The sequence below is a fragment of the Lissotriton helveticus genome, chromosome 9, assembly GCF_964261635.1.
Source record: "Lissotriton helveticus chromosome 9, aLisHel1.1, whole genome shotgun sequence".
Taxonomy (NCBI): domain Eukaryota; kingdom Metazoa; phylum Chordata; class Amphibia; order Caudata; family Salamandridae; genus Lissotriton; species Lissotriton helveticus.
Window position 1 is genome coordinate 1,095,661,481 of NC_136070.1, and position 21,389 is coordinate 1,095,682,869.

Here is a 21,389-nt window from a genome sequence, read left to right on the forward strand (position 1 = left end):
GGTCTTTCCAGCATCCGCGGCGGTTTTCCCGCATCCGCCGGCCCGGAGGATGCGGGAAATCCGCGATCCTAATGACCCCCATAATGCGGACCTGAAATATTGTGTCAAGGATATGGATGACCAAAATATTAAGACAGTAAGTGTATATAGGTAAGGAAAGATTTGCTATTTGTAAATCCATATTTATGTACCTTGAAGCTATATATGTTATCGAGGTACATAAATGTAGAGGTAAATATAGGACACCTATGCTTACCTATAAACTTACCGTCATGTCTTTCACGTCCTCAATACGTTTGCCATAGTATTTTTGCCCCAAAACATTGTGTAGTTGATATTCTGGTGGAATACCTATCTCTCAATACTCTGCTGCCTCTATCGATAGTGCAAATTCTTGTACCTTATTTTGTGTACCCCACATTATACTAGCCTTTCTGTTTCTTCTCATGGCCAGAGGATGATGTCCTCTAGCACTCTACAGATACAACATATTTGTCTATGTCTAGATAAGAGAGGGCCAAATCATCACAAATGTACACATTTGGACAATAGGTGAGGCAGAAAAATATTAAATAATAACAAACTTGCCAATCAGATTTGCAAATTACCAAAAGACGCTATTTAGATATTTGACTCTGTATTTTCTGGTTGCCTAGGTGCACGGAGTAGTTGGCAATAGTGAAGAAGCTAACACTGGTCAGAAACTTGAAGAGCACTTACTCTGCTGAAGAGAAAAAAAGACTGTCAAATTCAGCTGGCTAAATACTGGAAAGTGCTTAGACAGGCTAAGTGGAATTCTTACCTTCAAAGATTACAGTTGTGGAGCAGAAGCCCTCTCACTGCCTATATTTGTTGTTAAAGATCTTTCTAAACGTGGCTTGCACGTTCACTGCTATCTCAGTTCTCAGGCTTCTGTGTTGTAGGCTTCTTTCCAGAAAAGGGGAAAAATATATTCACCTCCATCATCCATTCTCTCTACTAATGAGCCAAAACGATGCCCTTCCAAGGAAAAGCGTGGGAATTCCTGTTGGGAATAATTCCTTCCAGTCCCTGACACAGATCTTGTGGATCTGCCCCTTTGTAGTTAATTTAGATCACCAGAGGATTGATGCCATACAACATTGCGGTGGTGTCCGTGAACACTTGTCCCAGCCTTCCCCTGATTGAAGGAAGAAAGGATTTCAATGCTGGCCAGATCACCCGAAGCTCAAATAGGTTGATGTGGAGCCCGGATTCCACCAGAGACCACAATCCTCTGATATCCACCTCTCCCAGATGGCTGCCCAGCCCAGTATTGATGCATCTGTCACTACAGACAGCCCTGAATGGGGAAGGGAGTGGGGTCTGCCAAGGGCCCAATTGCAAATTGTTAGTCACCACTGCAGATCTTTGTGAGTTCCCTCTGAGATCTGGACCATGTGAGAGAGATTACCCTGATGGTGCGCCCACTAAGACTTCAGGTCCCACTACATAGCCAGCACATGCCAATGGACATGTGTTATTAGCAGGATGCCGGAGGCCATGAGGCCCAACAACCTCAGGGTCATTCTCACTGAAATCCAGGATAGAGTCTGAAACATTGGTATCATAGCCTGAATATCCTGGACTCACTGTTCAGGAGGATAGGCCCACAACTGCACTGAGGGAGTCAGGTGTGATTTTGGCATGTTGATAGTGAACCCCACAGAATGCAGAGGGTTCCCCATAGTCTGGAAGTGGGAGACAACTCCTTGAGGTGAGCCTGCCTTCAACAGCCAGTCATCTAACTAGAGGAAGACTAGAATGACCGTCCTCCTCAGGTGTGCTGCAACGACCGCCATCACCTTGGTGATCGGCTGAGGGGGGCTGGTAATGCCAAAGGGAAGCACAGCTAACTGAAAGTGCTCTTGGTCTACTGTGAATCACAGATATCATCTGTGCTTAGGCAGGGCAGAGATGTGCAAATAGGCATCCTGCAAGTCCAGCTCCACCATCGCGCCTCCCAAGTCCATGGCAAACAAAACTTGTGCATGTGTGTGCATTTTGAATTTTTCCTTTTTCAGTGTGAGGTTTCGAAGGCACAGGTCTAGAATAGAAAAAAGGCCTCCATCCTTCTTGGGCACCAGAAGGCAGTGGGAAAGACAACCACAACCTGCTTCTGATGAGGGTACTATTTGTGGTGCACCACTAGTTGAGTTAGAAAAAGTAGATCAAAGTCTCACTTCTGTAAAACACATCACTGCTTCACCCAAGAATCAATTTTGCGTACTCAAAAGGGTCAGACTGATTAGGTTGACAATGTTTCGATCCACTAAACATTTGGGATCATCATCGGGACAACAGAGTGTTGGCCTGGATACATAAACTAATATGGAAGCAAGTTTAATCAAAATAAGAACCTGTAAAAACAAGGGAAGGGGTGAGGGTAGGAGGATTTTTTTAAAACAATTGATTGGATATTTCCTGGGCTTTATTTTTGCTCCCAGAGTATTACTTTTCTTATCTAGTGTTTAGGGAACCTTGTTTCTTATAAGATAAACTACCCTTGGTGCCTTTATATATTTGGGTTTCCCTAGTAAGTTTAAAACATGATATTCAGAGGACAGACTGAAGGAGTTTGGAGGCTGTGGCTGCCAGAGTGGTGGTGGACTGGCCCAACTTCTGGCAGCCTGTCTAACATGATTTGTGGTAACATCGTCCTTGCCCACAAAAAGATTGCAAAACTTGCTGGCTGTGGTGGGCAGGAGTGTAGAGATGTGGTTGGAAACCCCTTCTGAGGCTGCAAAAGGGGCAGAAGGCAGACTGGAGTGGGCGTGGGCCAAAGAAAGGCCCAAGGACCTGACCGTAGCCTTCTGTCCTAAAAGCGATCCAGCGCTGTTTGCCTTCTCACTGAACTGAGGGGAGCCAGGAAAGGTAATTGCCTAAAAAGCCAGCGGTCCTCAACCAGGTGTGGTGCCTAAAGGCCACTGAAGACAATATTGCTCTGCCAAGCGAGTCTGTCGTGTCTAGCCCACATTTTTTAGTGAACATGGCTGCATTTCTCCCATCAACAATTTCCTGGGAGACTATGTCTTCAGGCTCCTCTGAGACCATGGGCAACACCTGCACCACTGAGTTCAGATCATATGGGAGTATTGATGCAAGAGGAACATGTTGTTCACTGACTGCAGTTCCAGGTTGGCAGAAGAGAACATCCTCTTCCCAAAGGAATCCAGGCTGGTGTCCCCTGGGGCAGGCGATGGCAGTGGGAAATTATCCTATTCACAGGTGCTCCTGTGCAGGGTTTGGACCAGGCCCCAAGTAGTACGTCAGTAAGGGCTTCATTCAATTAAAGTAATGTAATGGGTCAGTGGGGGCAACTCCTGGTTGAAGCACCTCCACCAAGATCTTTATCTTGACTGCTACTGAGGGTAGTGAAAGGTGTAGGACTTCAGCCACTCTCTGCACCACTACAATGAGGCACCCTCCTCCATAGCCACGGTAGGGGGAGAGACCCGGCCAGTGTTTGGGGAGGTGTCCAATCTACTGGCATCCACCAGATCCTCATAACAGGTGTCCTCAGGATCTTAAGATTTTTGGCAACCATAAGGGTCCGCATACCCCCCTACTTATCACCCAATCCAGGCCTGTCATAATAGTTAGCCACTAGCTCTGATATGGGGAGTATGACCCAGGTCAGTGCCGATGTCCGATGACGCCCAACCGGCTCTATACAGAAGTCAGGAATATTGATGGGGCTGTACCACTGCTGGGCGTCGGCGGCACTGGGGGTGTTGTCACTGGAGTTGGTACTGGGGAAGGTCAAGGTTGGATGACTGGCACCACTTCGGATCCATTATTGGATCCCGGGGGCCCAACTGGTGCAGAGGGTGAACCCATCGTTGGAAGATCAGCATAAGCCTGACCCAGAACTGTGAGACCTAAGGACACTCAAGTGGAGCCGGGCCATCCAAAGATGAGGTGTATGGCCAATGTGGCCATGCAGAGCTGAACAAAGCCACCAACCGGGACGCAGGGGTAGTGCTTACCAAACGTTTTCGGATCCTGTCTGACAGCTGGGGAATATTTTAAGGTAAGAAATCTGCAGCTTAAAGTCTCTATCAGATCATAAATACATTAATAAAATGTGCTACATTGATACCGTTTAATTTACGTTAATGTTGGGCAAAGGTCCTTAACAGCTTAGAAAGCTGAGTATTGCCGGCTCTGTTGCGCCCCATCTCCCTTCAACATCTGACTTCCCAAGAACAGGCACCTTAGATTTGTTTCACAAAGTGCTACAGCAATGAATATTCCCGACCACTGAAGGGAGTTACAACCTGAGACAGCAAGGCACCATTCAACTTGCTAAGCCATGTTATAAACTTTGTCCAACATTTAAGTAAATTAAGGGATCGAAATGTACTGCAGTGCTTTTTTTGCATTCATCAGAAAGGAGGGAAGAGGAATCAAAGTCCATTCAGTTCCCCTGAATAGAATCTATAGCAATCAAAAATGCGAATGGACACTGGTATCTACCATAACCATTGGTTAAGTTTGAAAACCCTCATAGACGCTTTGATTTAGACGATGCGGTGTATCTTTTTGTCCGCCCCATTATCTAGCGTCATGGCGTAGTCATTGGGTAGTCAAATGACGTGCTGTGTGCCTGCCTCGCCCGAGGCAACCTCTGGTAACTGTAGAAGTGTCCAGGAATTTCGGGGACAACAGCAGAGGAATAAAGAATAGAGCAGTCGAAAAAGGGGGGTTGGTTAAAAAACAGTGTCACACCAAAAACCAAAATTTATTTTAAAGAGGTGAGCACTGTATGCTAAAAATTACTATGGTATATTAGATACTCGAGTTACTGGATTACCATATGCGTTTTTTGCATTCATGTTTTATTTTTCAAGGTTTTATTTCAGCAAGGAAACGTTCACAAGGGACACGCCCACACACCACCCATGTAATGCTTCCCTGGGGCAGAGTAACGCAATGCAGCGATTTGCGCTGTGTTGAGTTACTGCAGATTTATCAAGCTACTCGGGCCACGCAAGGGGGCCTTCCCCGACTTTATAAATCGCATCTTAGGCATTGCAGCACTTTTGCATCATTTGGCATGGTGCGAACGCGACACAACCCTTTGATAAATATGGCCCTGTATATTTTAATTTTGTGTGGGTTGATGATCCATCAGCACACATATGAACCATCAAGTCCTGACAAAATTATGCTGTCATGCTCCGGAGAGAGAGGCAAGGCAGAGAAAAGTTTACTTAAATGTTTTCATCTCCTGTTCTGGGCTGAAGAAGACACTGGCACACCGGTAAGCTGGCAACAAACTACTTTGCCAAAACTTGAGACGAAACACAGTCTTGAGACGAAACACAGTAGTAGAGCAATTGTGCATTTGAGTGCATTTCTGCTATCAGATTGGACAAGAAAAAACAACTAGTCATGTTTTCTTTTGTCTTCGTGATGTAGAGTTTATCACTGGTGTTTTCTACATCTGTAAGGTAGTTTTTTTGGGAAATGTAACATTTATTTTGAGGGGGTGCCCATCCTTTTCTACTATAAAGCAATGGTTGAAATGAGTTGGATCTACTGGGAATAACGATTTCAATCTTTTTAATTTTACAGTAACACCTCATATACTTTTGTTTAAAAAGCTACAGTTCCAGTACTGTTAATGCTTACCTTCCACATTGCACCCCAGAGCAGAGTTCCCATGCTTTTTTGCCCACCTCTCCCTCTGCTTTAAGTGCTTAATTCCAGTCGCGGCCGGTGCAGGTAAGCGGGGTGAGGCGGTGGATATGGGCAGGGTGGAGGGGAGTCGGCAGACAACGGAATAGGTAAAATTAAATAAATCAATAAAACCTATTCTGTCATCTCTGTCAACTTCCCCCCGACATGCACTGCCACGCTCCACTGCCCCACTGCCCTTACCTGCACCGGTTGCGACTGATTGTAAGCCAGCCCTACACATCAACTGGGCAGCAAGTTGTGCAATGGTTTGGTCACTAGATGACATATCCACTGCTTCCCATATGTAGCAAGAACCAGAATCTGAGTCCATTAGAGTCAGCAATTGTCTCCATCTCATCACAAGAAAGCAGACCACCACTCACAACGTAATGAGACAATCCCTAACCCCAACACGCATGATGGCTCACAGTTCTGAGTACTGTTGCCTAAGCAGGTAATGTGTGTTCTGGTGCCTACCCCCATTGATTTGTGACGGCAAGTAGTTTCTGTGGCTGTGGGGTTGACTTTTTGCCTACTTGACTGCCCAGCACTTACATACAGTTCCACCTGGAGCAAGGTGGGGTGGGGTGCTTAGAGGGGCAGAGCTCAAAGGAGGAAAGGAGTAGACATCCAATCTGTGCTCTTCCAACATTTCTGTGTATAAATCAATCTTTTTTACCACCTCTCGAGTGTCTAATGTCTAAGACTGTGAGCTTGCGAATACCCCACAGTGGGTTAATAAAGCTGCAGATCAGTTTTGAATACTAATGACTCAGCTTATCTTTCTACCCATCCAACAAAATAAAGAGTACAAGATAGGTTGACAGTAATAACACAATTTACTAGGGGCTCTAACCAATCATGCTGTTGAATGTTCTGCACTGGTGTTTATTTGAATTTCTATATTTATGCTCCAAGCCATTTTTTTTAATCCCTGCATACGTCCAGAAAATATAAAGAAGATACACGGTACCTAAGCAAGGTAGCCATTTCCTTTAGTAAAAATGTACAATTTTTCCCCAAAACAAATGCTTATAATTTGTATATACCAGAACAGGTATTTCACAGCAAGCAGGTGTACCTACACTCGCTACAAAAACAAATGTTTAGTTTTAATTCACATCACAAGAAAATATGATCTTTATTGGTGTGTAATAAAGCTAACAAAAGCATAGAATTAGTGTAGCCAGAAGACAGTTTAAAGATCCGGGGATGGCTAAGAACATATAAAAACAACAAGAATGCAAATAAAGCATTGTCAAAGTAATGTTTTGGCCCATCAACGCAGGCACTGAATTGCACTTCTTTTTAGGTGGATTTTCACATGTAATCAGGAAGAATTATGCCAATCACACGCAAGAGAGCCTGGGTGGGAGCAAATTCTGAATTTCAGTTGTATAGGCCAACAGATGAAGAGGGCTGACCCAAAAAAAGACAAAAAAGGTCTGCCAAGGCCAGGTATATTGGCTTGGTCAATGCATGTTTTTATATGTTACCATAATGCTTTTATGCTGATTCTCCATTAGTATTGTTTTAGATACTGATGTGATATAAATGCTTTATTAAATGTTGCCTTAGCAGAAATGGCATTTAACCCTTTGCATGTGTCTGACTGCCGGGACCGTTGGACGCAACAGTGCTCATGTGCGTCGGACGGCTTCCGAACATCCGCGCACATGCACTGGATATCCCTTTGGTGCAGGCAATTTTTGGTGATCCACGCAAACCAGATATCCTTGGACTACGCCAGGTGTCTGGTTTTCAGAAATGTCTGGTGTTGGTAGGTTTCCCTATATGGCTGCCAAGCCCAGGACCTAAAACACAGATGCCTCGCTAGCTAGCACAAAAGACCTGGTTCGGCGTCCATCTACGGAAACCTACCAAACTCAGATGGTTCTGGAAACTAGACACCTGGGGAGTCCAGGGAGGTGTGACTTGCATTGATCCGTAAATGTTTTCTTAACCAGAATCCCCTACCAATCTCAGATTTACCTAAAAAATCCAATTTTCCTCACTTTTCTATGGGGGAAAGTTGTGGGATCACCAGGACAACACACATTTTCTATCACTCGTTGTTCCCCCAGGTCTCTTGACAAAAATGGTGGGGGTGGGCCTAGTGCCCGCAGCAGGAAATGGCCCAAAACATACTGCGGAGACTTGAAAATTGCGAGGGAGTCAGCTGCATTTTTAGTCCCTGGCTCGGTGGCCATCTAGGGAAACCTACCAAACACAGACAGTTCTGTAAACTAGACACCCTTTAGAGTCCAGGGAGGTGTGGCTTGCATGGATCTCCCACGTTTTTCTACCCAGACTCCCCTGCAAACTTCAAATTTAGCTAAAGAAAATTATGTTTTCCTCACTTTTATCTTCTGTGCGCACCATTGCAAGGCGCAGCTCAGTTATTGGCTCTGGATACCTTGGGTTCTTGGTAAACCTACAAGTCCTATATATTTCTGCAACCAGAAGGGCCCTATCGAAAGTAACAGTACATTGCTTCAAAAAATCTGCTATAGTTAGAAGAAGTTACAGGTGAAAACGTAAGCACAAATGGCTGGATTTTTTCAACTCAATTTCAATATTATTTTATTTCAACTGTTAGTTTCTATAGGAAAGCCTTGAAGGATCTGGACAAATAACCCCTTGCCGAATTCATATTTTTGTCTACTTTTCATAAATTGATAGATTTCTGGGATCCATTATTGGTTTTACACCATCTCCGCTCCGGAACATGGCGCTGTGTTTCTCTGTTGGTTTTGACCTCCTTGGTGGGGAGGTGGAAGTTGAGGACTTAAGCTGCCCTATATATAACCACAGAATAGGAGGCAGATTCTTCTGTGACAGAGCCGGGAGGAGAAAAAAGAACTATATCCGGGGGAAGGGGGGGGGGGAGGGGGTTTCTCACCCACTAGCGACCTGCAAGTCCTCATACCAACTATTCTCAGCACAAACCTGGGCATAGTCGTTATCAGAATTGGCCCCAACATGATAATGTGGAGAATTTTTTCTGCCTGGTGGTAATGTGAGAGCAGAAACTAGTGCTGTGGTCAGATTTGGGTGCGATTTCGGTCAAAGTATGACTGGCATTGAATAGGTGGCTGAAAGGACAATTGGGTCCACCTCTTCTGGTGGAGAAGTTAGCCTCGATTTGATTGGGTCTGGTGTGGTTCTGGATGCCGGGTGCAGCATTGGAATTGATGAAGAGGGAAGGAGTGGGTCAAAGGGTCCAGCTGGCTCTGAAAGCAAACCTGCCAGGGAAGGCATCACAGCTCTGTTGGCCCAGAGGCACGAAAGAGGGAGTCAGTAGGGATCCAAAGAGCTAGAGCATAGATGTGCACAAATCTTGATTTGATGTAGAATAGCAGCAGTCCCCAACAACTTGAGTTCTGCCAGAACCAGATGTGGAATCAGCTCTCAAGTCAGCCCAAGTGCTTCATCAGGGGAATTTGAATGGTGCAAAGGAGCGGAACTCCGCTTTGACTCTTGTGTGTTTTATGCTTAGTGGAAGACATGGAGTGTGATAAAAACTGGCCTGTAGAGTCTCTCAATCAACTCTAGGAGGGGATTGAGCTTTGGATTTGGAGCGGGACTTGTTAGGGTCATGAGGCTTGTGTTTGGCAATATATAAGGTTTTGCCGTGCGCCCTCTCATGGCCTTCACATTCATCGAAACACAGTTTCCGCATGTCTTGGAGTCATGGCCTGACCACAGACACCACAAGCAAACCTGCTGGAGATCTGTCAAAAACATCTGCCTGCAACAGTCCTTACATGGTTTACAACCCTGTTGTCTAAGGGGATGACATTTCCCTTGCACAAAAGAAAATTTCAGACGAGATTAGGCAATTGAAAGTTCAGGAGATGAGGGCCATTCTGGACCCATGTCTGGTGGTGTGGAAAGAAAGGAACTGATGTCAGCACACAAGAATCGGGCCTACATAAGTCCTACACATCACTTTTAGAGTAGAATGGCGTCAGTGTGGAGCCACTTGGTGCAAACCTCTGGTGCACAGAGGTACTATGGAAAAGGTTCCCTTATCCAGTCGGATGCCTAGGTAATATTTAAAAGGGGAGACATATGTGGCTAGAAGTCTCTATCAAAAATCCTTCTTTATGCATCAGTTATGCTGGGAGAGCCATACCGTAACTGCAAAGCATTCTATAAACACTTCTTGCTTGTTCATGTTAAATTCACCTAAATAGATGTATTCCATTTTTTCACCAGAAAAACCCATTAGGTTGAGAAAGGAACATGTCATAATTATGGACCAGGTGTATATTATTTGCCAAGTCATGTTGCAGCACTGTGTTTGCACAGAGTCTGCAATACAACCCAAATTACTTTTTTTGCAGTGTGTAAAGATTTTGCAAGGATACACTAACAACCTGCATAATTAATATTCTTGAGGTTAGTTTATCTATGTGAATCCTTGTGAATGGCTGAAAACACACTACGAAAACTGTCATGGGCAGCTTCTACATAAGGTGGATGCTACAAACCTTTCTGGTTTGCTAGGTAGTTGGAGATACCATTTTAATGTCTCTGTTGGACTTGGGCATTTCTGCGGGGCCACCCCAAATTTCTGACTTCCCTTGCCTTCCTTTGCTAAACCCATTTCTGCTGGCTTTTCGGACTCTGTGGACCTTTCCCGGGCTAATCAGTGATAAAGTGCTTCTGCTGAAAGGGTTGGGACAATTCAGGGGACCCTCCCAGGGGAGGGTCTGCACAGGTGGGAGGTTACTCCCATGACGTTTGTCCAGTTTTGCACCAGAGCGGGAGCCAATGGCTCCCAGGGCTGGTTTGAACTGGATTATGCATGGGGACACCAAATGTGCCTCTCGTGCAGACTAAGTGGCCCTGGCAAGCGCACCCACCCTGCCTTAATACACTAAATCCTGTCTGGGAGGTGGTTACACCTCCCTGTGAAAGGATGCCTATTGTTCTGGCTTCCCCTGCATGTGCTTGGCTCAGCAGCAGGAAGGCAGAATCGTGTATCTGGTCGGCAGTAACCAGTTTGTGCTGTGCTGGTCTGGAAGACTGATACCGGGGACATGGAGAGCCTAACAGAGGGCTCTTCCAGTGCTTGGAATCATACCTCCCACACTGTTTTCAGTGTGGGGGTATGATTCCAACATGTTTGATACTAAACATGATAGGATTTGTTGCAGTCAATTCGAGATGGTCATAGCGTAGGTACGCGGTGCCCCTCTATGTGGTCTATGGCTGCTTCACTGACAACCCGGGAGAATGGACTCCGTAGGCTGTACGAATGTCCTGATCATGTAGAGGTACCCTCTCACTTAGAACCAAGCACCCTGCCTTCAGGATTGCAAAGGCCTGCTATAGGGATGACTTATAGGGTTTAAGTGCAGTGACACTAGATATAGGAAAGCTATTTCTTTAGTATGGGGTGCTACCACCCGCTTACACAGGCTGCAATGGCAGGCCTGTAGTTCCATTTTGAATGGTCTCCCATGGGTGGCATAATGCATGCTTCAGCCCATGGGGGACCTCAGTGGTACCTATGGCCTGGGTACCTTAGTATCATATACTGGGGACTTATAAGGGTACCCCAGTATACAATCTGGGATGTACCTAAGTACTGAACATAACAATTGAGGGAGAAAGCAGCAAGACTGGGGTCCTGATTAGCAGGCTCCCAGTTAGATTAGTCAATAACAGCTTAGCACCAGGCAAAAGGTGGGGTAACTATAGAAGCAGATCCTACTTTCCTACAGTTACTCCATCACAAATGTGACAGGTATGCCGTCCCCCATATTACAAGTTCATTATAGCCGATGCCACTTGAATCTGAAGAAAACAAGAATTGTAAAAGACAGAGCCTCCTGTTGAGAAAGGATTCAAGGAAATTAAAGATGTCAATGATACCAAGTTTGCAGTCTAAGATAGTTAGAGTGAAAACACGATTGAAAAGGAGCGGTAGAATAGGAAGGGAAAATTAGTACAACTAAGCATTGACAAGATTCCGTTTTTTTGGGGAGTTTTTTTTTCTTTATTTAACGGTCGATTGTTTCTCTTAACATCTGAACAGTAATGTACATAGTTAAATAACACGTTAAAACCAAAAGTCAGAGAGACACTTAATAGTTTGGGAGATCTAATTCCCAACATGTTCGCTAGATTCAGCAGTCTTTTTCATTTCTGAGAGAAGGCAGGCGATGTTCCTGTAAAAAGGTTTGTCCTGCATTCTTGTATATACCTGAAGTCATTGATAAATCTATTATATCCTCTGGAGAAGAGCTCTTTAGTGGTGAGTTATGCTAGAGATGTTCAGGTGAGTTATTGGTGTTTTGGGGAACATCTTCAAGAGGCAGTGAGCAAGAGGAGCAAGAATGGAACCTTGGCACATCCCTAGGAGGTCTGGGATAGAATTTGGTACAGAGTTTACATCTTGAATGTGTTAGGACGGGATATAAAATAAGGAAGGACATCACTAAAGGATCTTTCCCCCTGATCCTATACACTCCTCCAGAGTTTCCAGTGGCATTTTGTGGTTCAATGAGTTTAAGGCAGCAGGCACAACAAGACACATTATTAGGTTGAAGCCATCACTAACCCTGGGCGTAGGTCGCGTAATAGCACTACGCGTAGCTACACGAAGTGCACTTCACACTACGCGAGCTACGCGAACTGCGTAGTGCACTGTGCAAAATGCTGTTCGCACTGATTGCACAGTGCTGGATGCTTGTCCGCACTGTGCCATCAGTGCAAACTGCAACTTGCACAGTGCAAGCGGTTGGTTTCTGCCGCTCAAGTAGATTTCTACTCGAGCAGCAGCTTTCTCAATGCGGACTGGTAGTTTCTCATCGCGAGCGTTCGCGAGCATACGCGACCACTCACAATGAGAAACCTGACCTCCCTGCGTTGAGAATCTCACCGGGAGGTTTATTTTCCACGCTCGCGATCGGCAACTTGATGTTGCTGATCGCGAACGAGGAAAAAGTCTCGCCGGGATGTCATTTTGCTCGCTCGCTGTCGCCAACTTGAAGTTGAGTACCGCGAGCAAGCAAAATATGACCACTACGCTACGCGTGTTTGCATTGTGCTATGTGCAATTCACGTAGTGCGAAGTAGCGCAAACTTCGCAAACTACTCGAGCGTAGCGTAGTACTTCGCCCAGGGTTAGTCATCACCACTGACAATAAACAGGGCTACATCAATTACTTGCTGCATGGTCACTGCTGAGCTTCAGTATCCTCTTAATCAAGATTAAAAATCATCAATGAGACTATTTGTGCTGATAAAATGTTTAAGTTGTGTCTCAACACAGCTTTCGGTACCTTAGCGAATGAAGAGAGGCCTGGGGTGGGACTTAAGGTGTTTAGTCATTTGGGGTCTTGAGAACGTTTCTTCAGAGCCAGTGTGATGTGTCCAGATTTGAGGCAGTCCAAAAAGACCACCAAGCACTACTAAGATATTAGTTAAATGTGTGTGTTAAGACACAATATGGGTGCTTGAAACCTCTGTGTAGTAAGAAGGGGGTCATAGGAATGATTATAGGGTTTCAATATGGTAATAGTGTTCATCAACAAACTCAAGAGTTATTGTCTTAAAATTGGTTCATTTATTGGGAGGTTTTCTGGAGAGGGCATGAAAGAGGGGTTGATTGGTAGGTACAGCAAGTGAAAGTTTGATGGTTTTGACTTTTTTGACAGAAAATAAATAACCTGTATTAAAATTGAAATATTCTGACAGAGGAAACACAATTTACACACAGAAAAATGAGAGTTTGGCAGGAGAAACTGAAGTGAGAATAGGTTTACAGTTTGAGAGAATCTGGAAAATAGATGGCAGTAAATCTTATTGAAGGAGTCAATTAATCTGTGAGTCACTTCAGGTAGCCCAGAAATTGTGTTCATCAATGTAATTCTCAAATCATGCTAGAATTTATGCCTCTAATTTGAACTTACTTTGAATCTGCTGGGTGAGTTGAACGTTTTTACTATATTCAATTTGCTTCAATGTTGTTTTGAAACTGCACCACAGGATCAAAACTGATCTTATGAAAGTATTTTCCTGGCATATTATATTTTACTGCCTAGTTCGTTTAAAACCTTGTTTAATTGATTTGTTCATTAGGTGGAGAGACAGTAGTCTATTTTGTTTGTCTCAGAACAGATTCTATGAAACTGGATTTCTTGACTGAAGATCATGGATGTCTGTGTGTGGGGGAAAACAGTTTTGTACAAATGCATCTGTCTGCCTTGGGTTTCTTTCTTTAAGAAATCACTGAACAACATACAGCAGTAGACCCAGTGCCCCATATCATAAAATATCTGCAAAACATGCAAACACAAAACAAAAGTCTGGTTAAAAATGTCCCCTTCCACATAAGCAGCACACTGCCAGCCTTGTAGCATTTAATATATACTGGTTAACAACAAATTCCCACACATCTGTGAAGTGAACATAATGAGTATTCTTGGCACTAGAACCCCTGGGCTTAAATTGGATTATAACTGCATGACATCTTCCACATGCAAATGAGGGCCAGGCTTTTGCAGCATGCTGTTTTCCTCCTGGACCAACACTGGGTTTGAGCATTCTGATATGCACAATATTTGATTCGTGATTCATGTTGAAACCTAAGCTGGCGCAAGAGAGATTCTATCTAAAGCACCAAACAACATTCATACTGTCCCACTTCTGCTTCACGTCAAGCTACTGTTAAACATTTAGCAGCCTTAAAATTATTTCTTTCTTTAATACCTTAAAACTACATAGAACTTCGCCAACCATATTTTTGTGATTGATTCTTACAGGTTAAATCTACTTTACTATTTTCCGCTTCCTTTTGTGTCCGTATTTAGGCTTATCTCTTCCTTTATCCTGATATCCAACACTATCTGTACTTTGGATCTTATTTCAGTCTCTTGTTCTATAGGGCTAAGCAAAATCTGATGTAGCTGTTGAGTGAAGACATCCTTATTCCACTCTCTCTCTTCATCCATCGATTCCTTCTTTGTTTTTCGGTCTGGCATTAGCCAAGACTTTTGATTTTTTTTTAAGTGTGTGTGTGTGTGTGCGTATACAATATATATTTTTTAAAAGCCTATCAGCAACTTTCTTCATCCACTGGTCTGTTGTGTTATTCACATATTGCTTCTGCACACTACAGTATACCGAATGAGGCAGGGGGTCAGCCCACTTCAGCCATTGGATGACTTCACTTTGAGTGACTGCATTTTGCTCTTTCACAAGGAGCACATTCACACACAAGATAGTTTTCTTTTGTGTTAATGTTTTTGTTTCTAATGTATTACTTTGAATTGTCCAACGCTTGAATAATATACATGTGAATTCATAAGCAGGCAATTCTTCAAAACACATTTATTCTAAGCTGAATTTCACTAATGGTGCTCTAATAAAACTTTGCCCAGAAAGAAAACCAGTGTTTATTGTGTTTAATTTGCAGCACTTCTTGTTTATTTCCTTCTATACTTTCTTCTTTCTTTCTTTCTTTTTTCTTTCATTCTTTCATTTCTTCTTTCTTTCTTTTCTTTCTTTCCTTTTTTCCTCTTTCTTTATTTTTTGTCATTAATTTTTTCCGTTTTGTTACTTTCTTTCTTTCTTTCTTACTTTCTTTCTTACTTTCCTTCTTTTCATTAATTCATTCCTTCTTTCTTTCCTTTTCTCTTGCATTCTTTTGTTTCTGATTTGCTTCATTCTTGATTACCTTTTTCTTTAATTTCTTCTTTTCTTCTTTCTTGCATTTCCTTTTCTTTCACTCTTTCCGGCTTTTATTTTCCTTTCATTACTTCTTACTGTCTTACTTGCTTCCTTTCTCCCTTAGCTTCTTTCTTTCTTTCTATAATTTACTCTTTCATGGTTTCTTTCTCTATTTTCTTCATTACATTTTTCTTTCTTTCTTTCCTCCTTCCTTTCTTTCTTTCATGCTTCCTTCCTTTCTTTCTTTCTTTTGTTCTTTCTTTCTTTCTACTGTTCTCTTACTCTCTGTTATCTCTTTATTTCCTTCTTGTACTCCTTCCTTGTTTTCATTCCTTCCTTCTTTCTATCCTTTGCTCTTTCTTTTTTTTCTAATCTTTCTTCTTTCTTGACATCTTTCTTTCCTTCTGTTCCTTCTTCCTTGCCTCCTTTCTTTATTGCCTTCTTTCCATATTTCCATATTTCCATCCTTCCTTTTTTTCTTTCCTTTTTCCTGCTTTCTTTCTTTCTTGCTTGCTTTCTCAAAGGCAGAACACTTGCAGCCAATGGCAAAAGAATTGGCTTTTTAGGCCTGAGTTAGCAAAGGTCTTTTGATTTTACTAAAATTGTGTGTATGACGTAATCATTTACAGGAGTTTTCAGCCACACTTAACCCATTTTTCTATGGTTGTGCAATTCACATTTTTCTCCAACCCACACAAGCATGCATTAAGGTGCAACATGTTACCCCACAGTCAAAGGCTGACTTCACTATGAGCAATGGGATCCTGTCCTATTACAAGGAGCATATCCACACCAAAATAGTTCCCTTCAGTGCTAGGGAATATTATGGTAATGTGTGCTTTTTTGACACCATAAACCATTTTTGCCTTTAGCCAATGCTAATGGATGAAGAGAGAGAGTGGAAAAAGGGACCTAATAAGCCAATTCTTGTGCCATTGGCTGATAGTGTTCTGCCTTTGAGAAAGCAAGCAAGAAAGAAAGAAAGAAAGAAAACAGGAAATAGGAAAGAAACCAACCAAGGCACAACATTTACTAAAGACATCATGAGGAAATGTCTAGAACTTAACCAGTGTGAAAAAAAGCCCTTGGTTTCGATATATAAATGGTTTATTGAAGGAACTGGAGGAAAACTGTGGTGTCCGAGTTCCCACTAGTATCTTGCAGTTTAGTAAGAAAGAATAAAGTACCATTTTTCTATGAAAAAGGTAGGCCCACAGAGAATTAAGTAAAAGAACTAAGGGGCATATTATCAAGAATGGCCTTAAAAATTATCACCGGTTTAGCGGCAGAAAGTCGCCTCTAAAGCGGCGATAATGGGCTTCATAATAAGCCCTTGAGAATTCCAATAGAAGTCCATAATCTGGTGTGAACTTGGACTTCTATTGGAATTCTCCAGGGCATATTTTCAAGCTCATTATCGCAGCTTTAGCAGCAGTTTTCTGCCGCTAAACCAGCGATAATTTTAACACCGTTCTTGATGATATGCCCCTAAGGCCACAGTGGAGAGTTATTGTAAGGGCCCAATACAACAAGGGTACAAGGTTATCTGATAAGCATGATAATAACCAGGACAGATTTGATTTGATCAGACGCTTTCAGTTACTCCATCACACTGTTGCATTTCCCAAATGTGCCCATGTGATGCCCATGTGATGGAAAAGCTAGGCAATCCACAATGCACTTTATTTTGTTTTGCAAATTTTATAAAGATATTATACTAAGAGTATTTCGACCCTCATTTTTAACACAGGGTCTCATTTACCACCAGTTGGCCTTCGATTTTCTCTGAAAATTGTCAGATATTTACACTTGTTATGTTATTGCTGCCTTTATTAAGAATTCAATTAGGAAGAGTAAATCACTGAGTCACCTAGAAAGGCTGTGTAACTGTTATGAGGTAGATTAAGAAAGAGCCAGGATTTTTATCTCTAAACAAAAGTTCCCCCTCGAATAAAATAACATGAGGCCCTTTGCACAGTATTACATGATTATTGGTTTTATAAGAAGCTTTTTTAAATTGTTTTCCACTGAACATGTTTACATCTCAAATTTTGTATTTTTCAAACTGCAGAAATGAATTCTGACTATTACTTTTTATGTCGGCAAACTACATTTATAATATACACTGGCTATGTGCGAGATTTTTAATGTAACACTTTTATTATATATGTATGTCTTTTCCAGTTTTATGCTGGCAAATTGTATTCACAAAATGTCATGCTGGCTATGGGAGAGACACTTAAACGTATTTATTTGGTTTTGTTGTGCTTTTTATGGATTTTCTGTAAAAATCCGAATACAGTTGATTTGAATTTGACTGTTCTTTATATATATATATATATATTAAACAGTGCAGAGGCATGTTACTCCCACATGTGCTCCGCTGACCTTGTTTTGGTCCTGATGATGAGCCATCAAATACACCAAGGAATGAAACGCTGTTGATAGAATAACAACAAAGACTATTCTTGGAATTTCTCCTCCTTGCAGAGTACAACTTAAAGAATTACATGGACTTGATTCATTTTACGTACTCTGCAGAATAAATTGGACAGTCTGTCACTGTACCATGCTATTTGATTACTTTTTCGTGCTGACTACTTCACTCACTAGTACTGTGTGTTCACCCCTTTCACGCTGAGCACATATGCAACTGTTTCTTTATGTGTTGACTATTTCGTTTAGGTCCTATATTATTGAGATATGTAGCAACTTTCCATCAGTTTACACAGTATTCTTATCTTTCTTGGTTTATATGCTCTTAAAGTTATTTTGCTCTTTGGCATATCCAGGGCGCCGTAAGTAGAGAGAGCACAAGTCGCTCGGACTGACGACCGCAGGTCTAATGTGCCGGCCGGTAAAACCCTGTAGAAGCCCACAATCACGGGCTTTAAGGTACCACAAAACCTTTCCAATGACGAGTGAACTTTAACCTGTTTACTCTGGTTGCTGTGTCAATTTACATAGCCACCATCACTTCTCTAAGGTCCTGAAGAAAGCCCCTACCGATCCGCATGGGCGACTAGAAGGGCTGAAACATGTCGATCTATTTTTTGGACACTAAGGGGCACATTAGGATGGCGGGCGGACTTAGTTCGCCCGCCATCCAGATGCAAAACGGGACCGCCCGCCATAAAGGCGGGGGTCCCGTGGGGCGGGCGCATCCCGCATTTTTAGCATTGCGGCGGGCGGTGCTGAAAGCACCGCCCGCCGCAATGCTAAAAATGCACATCATGCATTTCAATGCACAACGTGACAGGCACCACGTGGTGCCTGCCAGTTGTATTTTGAAATGCAGGGGGGTACCATAGTTACCCCCCATATGCACCCCCCACCCTCCAGAATCCCTGGGGGCCCGCAACGGGCCCCGTAAGTGATTTCCGCATGCCTTTCCGTGGCGGCAACGGACGGTCTTTCCATCCGCCGGCGCCCCCCCCGCCATGGTAATGTGGCGGGGGAGAATTCAGTGCGGGCGGAGGTTTTCTGCAGGCGGATCGCCACCGCCATACCGACTAATTAAAAGACTGTCTAGGAGATACGAGGCCCATCTTTTTAATTCACTTCACTAGAAACTCACTTATTTCTGATGACTACTGCAATAACCAGTGGTTCATCCTCCGGACGGAGGTAAGCATACAAAATTAATCCCTATGATGATGCTGTCACGTTTTTAAATCTGCCGGAGAACCAAGATATACCGCCACTGACCTATATACGTGAATGAGGGTTTTTTAATCAATGTGTTGCAAACCCTGGTTACTCGGGTCAAGTGATCCATTCCCTATTTGATATTGAATATTAGGTCTATCACCCAATATCTCTTTATGTCCTTGCAAATAATACCTTGTTGGACATTGTTGTTGCCATTACTAGTATCCATCTCCAGGCTAGGTCTACGGGTTGTTCCTGTAGTTTTTTTATTATTACTGGACCAATGAAACAGCTATATTTGAGGTGTTAGTAGAATCCCAAATGGGTGACTGTAACAATCAACCAATGGCTACTAAGTGTGGATTGATAAATATGTGGAAGATGCAACAACCACATCTCATTAACCTGCCTTCACCCGATTACTATTTATTATTTATTTAGTCGTTTTATAAAGTGATTATATTTTGGTTACTTTAGAACACTGATAGTGAACAAAAATTCACATTTATAAAAAGGAGGCAGATGTCCAATCAGTAGAGTGTGCAACCGTGCTTGATATTCTGTAATTTGAACCACTGTGATTGATTGAGTAGTGTTAAAAGAATGTTCTGTGTTCTTCAGTGATGATCCCTCTTCTATGCTGAGCTCAGTTGAAAGCCAGTGTGAATATATCAGTGTTGAGAAGTTTCCTGAACAGTTTCTTGCCAGAAGTTATGAATGTAGCTGTGCTAAAGTCTAGTAAATAAACAAGGACCCCCTGAGTGGGATACATTTCCTGGGTCAGGGTAAAGCAATAATATGTGAAGGTAAAAACCCAGGCAAATTAAAAACAAATTATCTGGCAAAAGGACATATAATTGAAGGAAAACACAGCATAAGGAGAAAGAAACTCAAACAAATTATGATAACATGAAAAATGTAATTGTACTTATAAAAATTGATATGAACATATTCAATGATACAAATATTTAAAAAAAGTTTTTTCTTAAAAAAGACAATTCTTCAATCCAATTGATATACAGTAATCAGGGAAATATTAAAGCATTGATGATTCCCGAAATTAATTGGAGAAACTGATTCCTGTCAATGCGTTTCGACACATACATTGTGTCTTCATCAGGACAATTTCAGCAAAGTTCTTTGGACTTGAAAGAATGAATTTTCTGGAATTTAAAAAGTTCTGACTTGTAAGGATGAAAATTTCGTCTTTATTGCTTTCATGCACGAAGCAATATTCACCGAATCCTCTGTTTAATGCGGTGGTCCTAACGTGTTCTTATTCTGATTTTTAAAAAACACTTCTCATTTGTGAAGTTCTGCACGATCTGGAATCTTACAATGTGTTTTCTCGGATCTCCTAGAAGCTGGATGTTTGGCGATACCTCTGGCGTCTGGTAGCTCGTTGGTATCGCCAAACATCCAGCTTCTAGGAGATCCGAGAAAACACAATTCTGTGTGTGAAATCTTGCCGTGTCAACTTCTAACGAAGTATTGTAAGATTCCAGATCGTAAATCACATCTGAAAGGCACTATTATCAGGGCAGTGGTAGCAGAGACCTTTTCCATGAACTGTTTTATCCGGCGTCTGTAGCTGCTTTCATCAGTTGTTTCCATCAAACGCATAATTTTTAAGTGCAGAACTTCACAAATGAGAAGTGTTTTTTAAAAATCAGATTAAGAACACGTTAGGACCACCGCATTAAACAGAGGATTCGGTGAATATTGCTTCGTGCATGAAAGCAATAAAGACGAAATTTTCATCCTTACAAGTCAGAACTTTTTAAATTCCAGAAAATTCATTCTTTCAAGTCCAAAGAACTTTGCTGAAATTGTCCTGATGAAGACACAATGTATGTGTCGAAACGCGTTGACAGGAATCAGTTTCTCCAATTAATTTCGGGAATCATCAATGCGGAGGCAGTTATATGCATCAGTGGCAATAGGTAGTACGGAGGAGTAATAGGACCAGGTGTAATGAACATCCCATACAGTAACTAGCATCAATGGCCTCAGTCAGTAGCAAGGATCAATGGCCCCAGGCAGCAATTAAGATCAATCCTGTGAGAACTGACTTGCAGGCTTAAATGCAGTGCCTTCTGAGAAATAGTCAAGCATTGTGGCTCACCAGTCATAATGTCTCAAGACATCAGGGAGTGCCTGCCCTGGACTGAACAACACTGCACTCATAGCCCAAGTGCAGATGGCAGGCCATACCACAAACCTTCTCCTGCCCTAGCCTCAGGCTTTAGTAGGCTTTGACTCCTCAAAGTAGCCTTAGATTGACAGGAATCAATTCTGACCCACTCCAACGCATCATGTCCACTCCAAGTGCTACCCAGTCTGTACTC

The 21,389-nt window shown here is 42.6% G+C and overlaps 1 protein-coding gene across 3 annotated transcripts in view; it reads right to left on the bottom strand.

The window, feature by feature from the left end:
• Window positions 1–21,389, bottom strand: part of FAM107A (family with sequence similarity 107 member A) — a 764,756-nt gene that overhangs the window by 88,065 nt on the left and 655,302 nt on the right. The gene's annotated exons all lie outside the window — the stretch shown is intronic.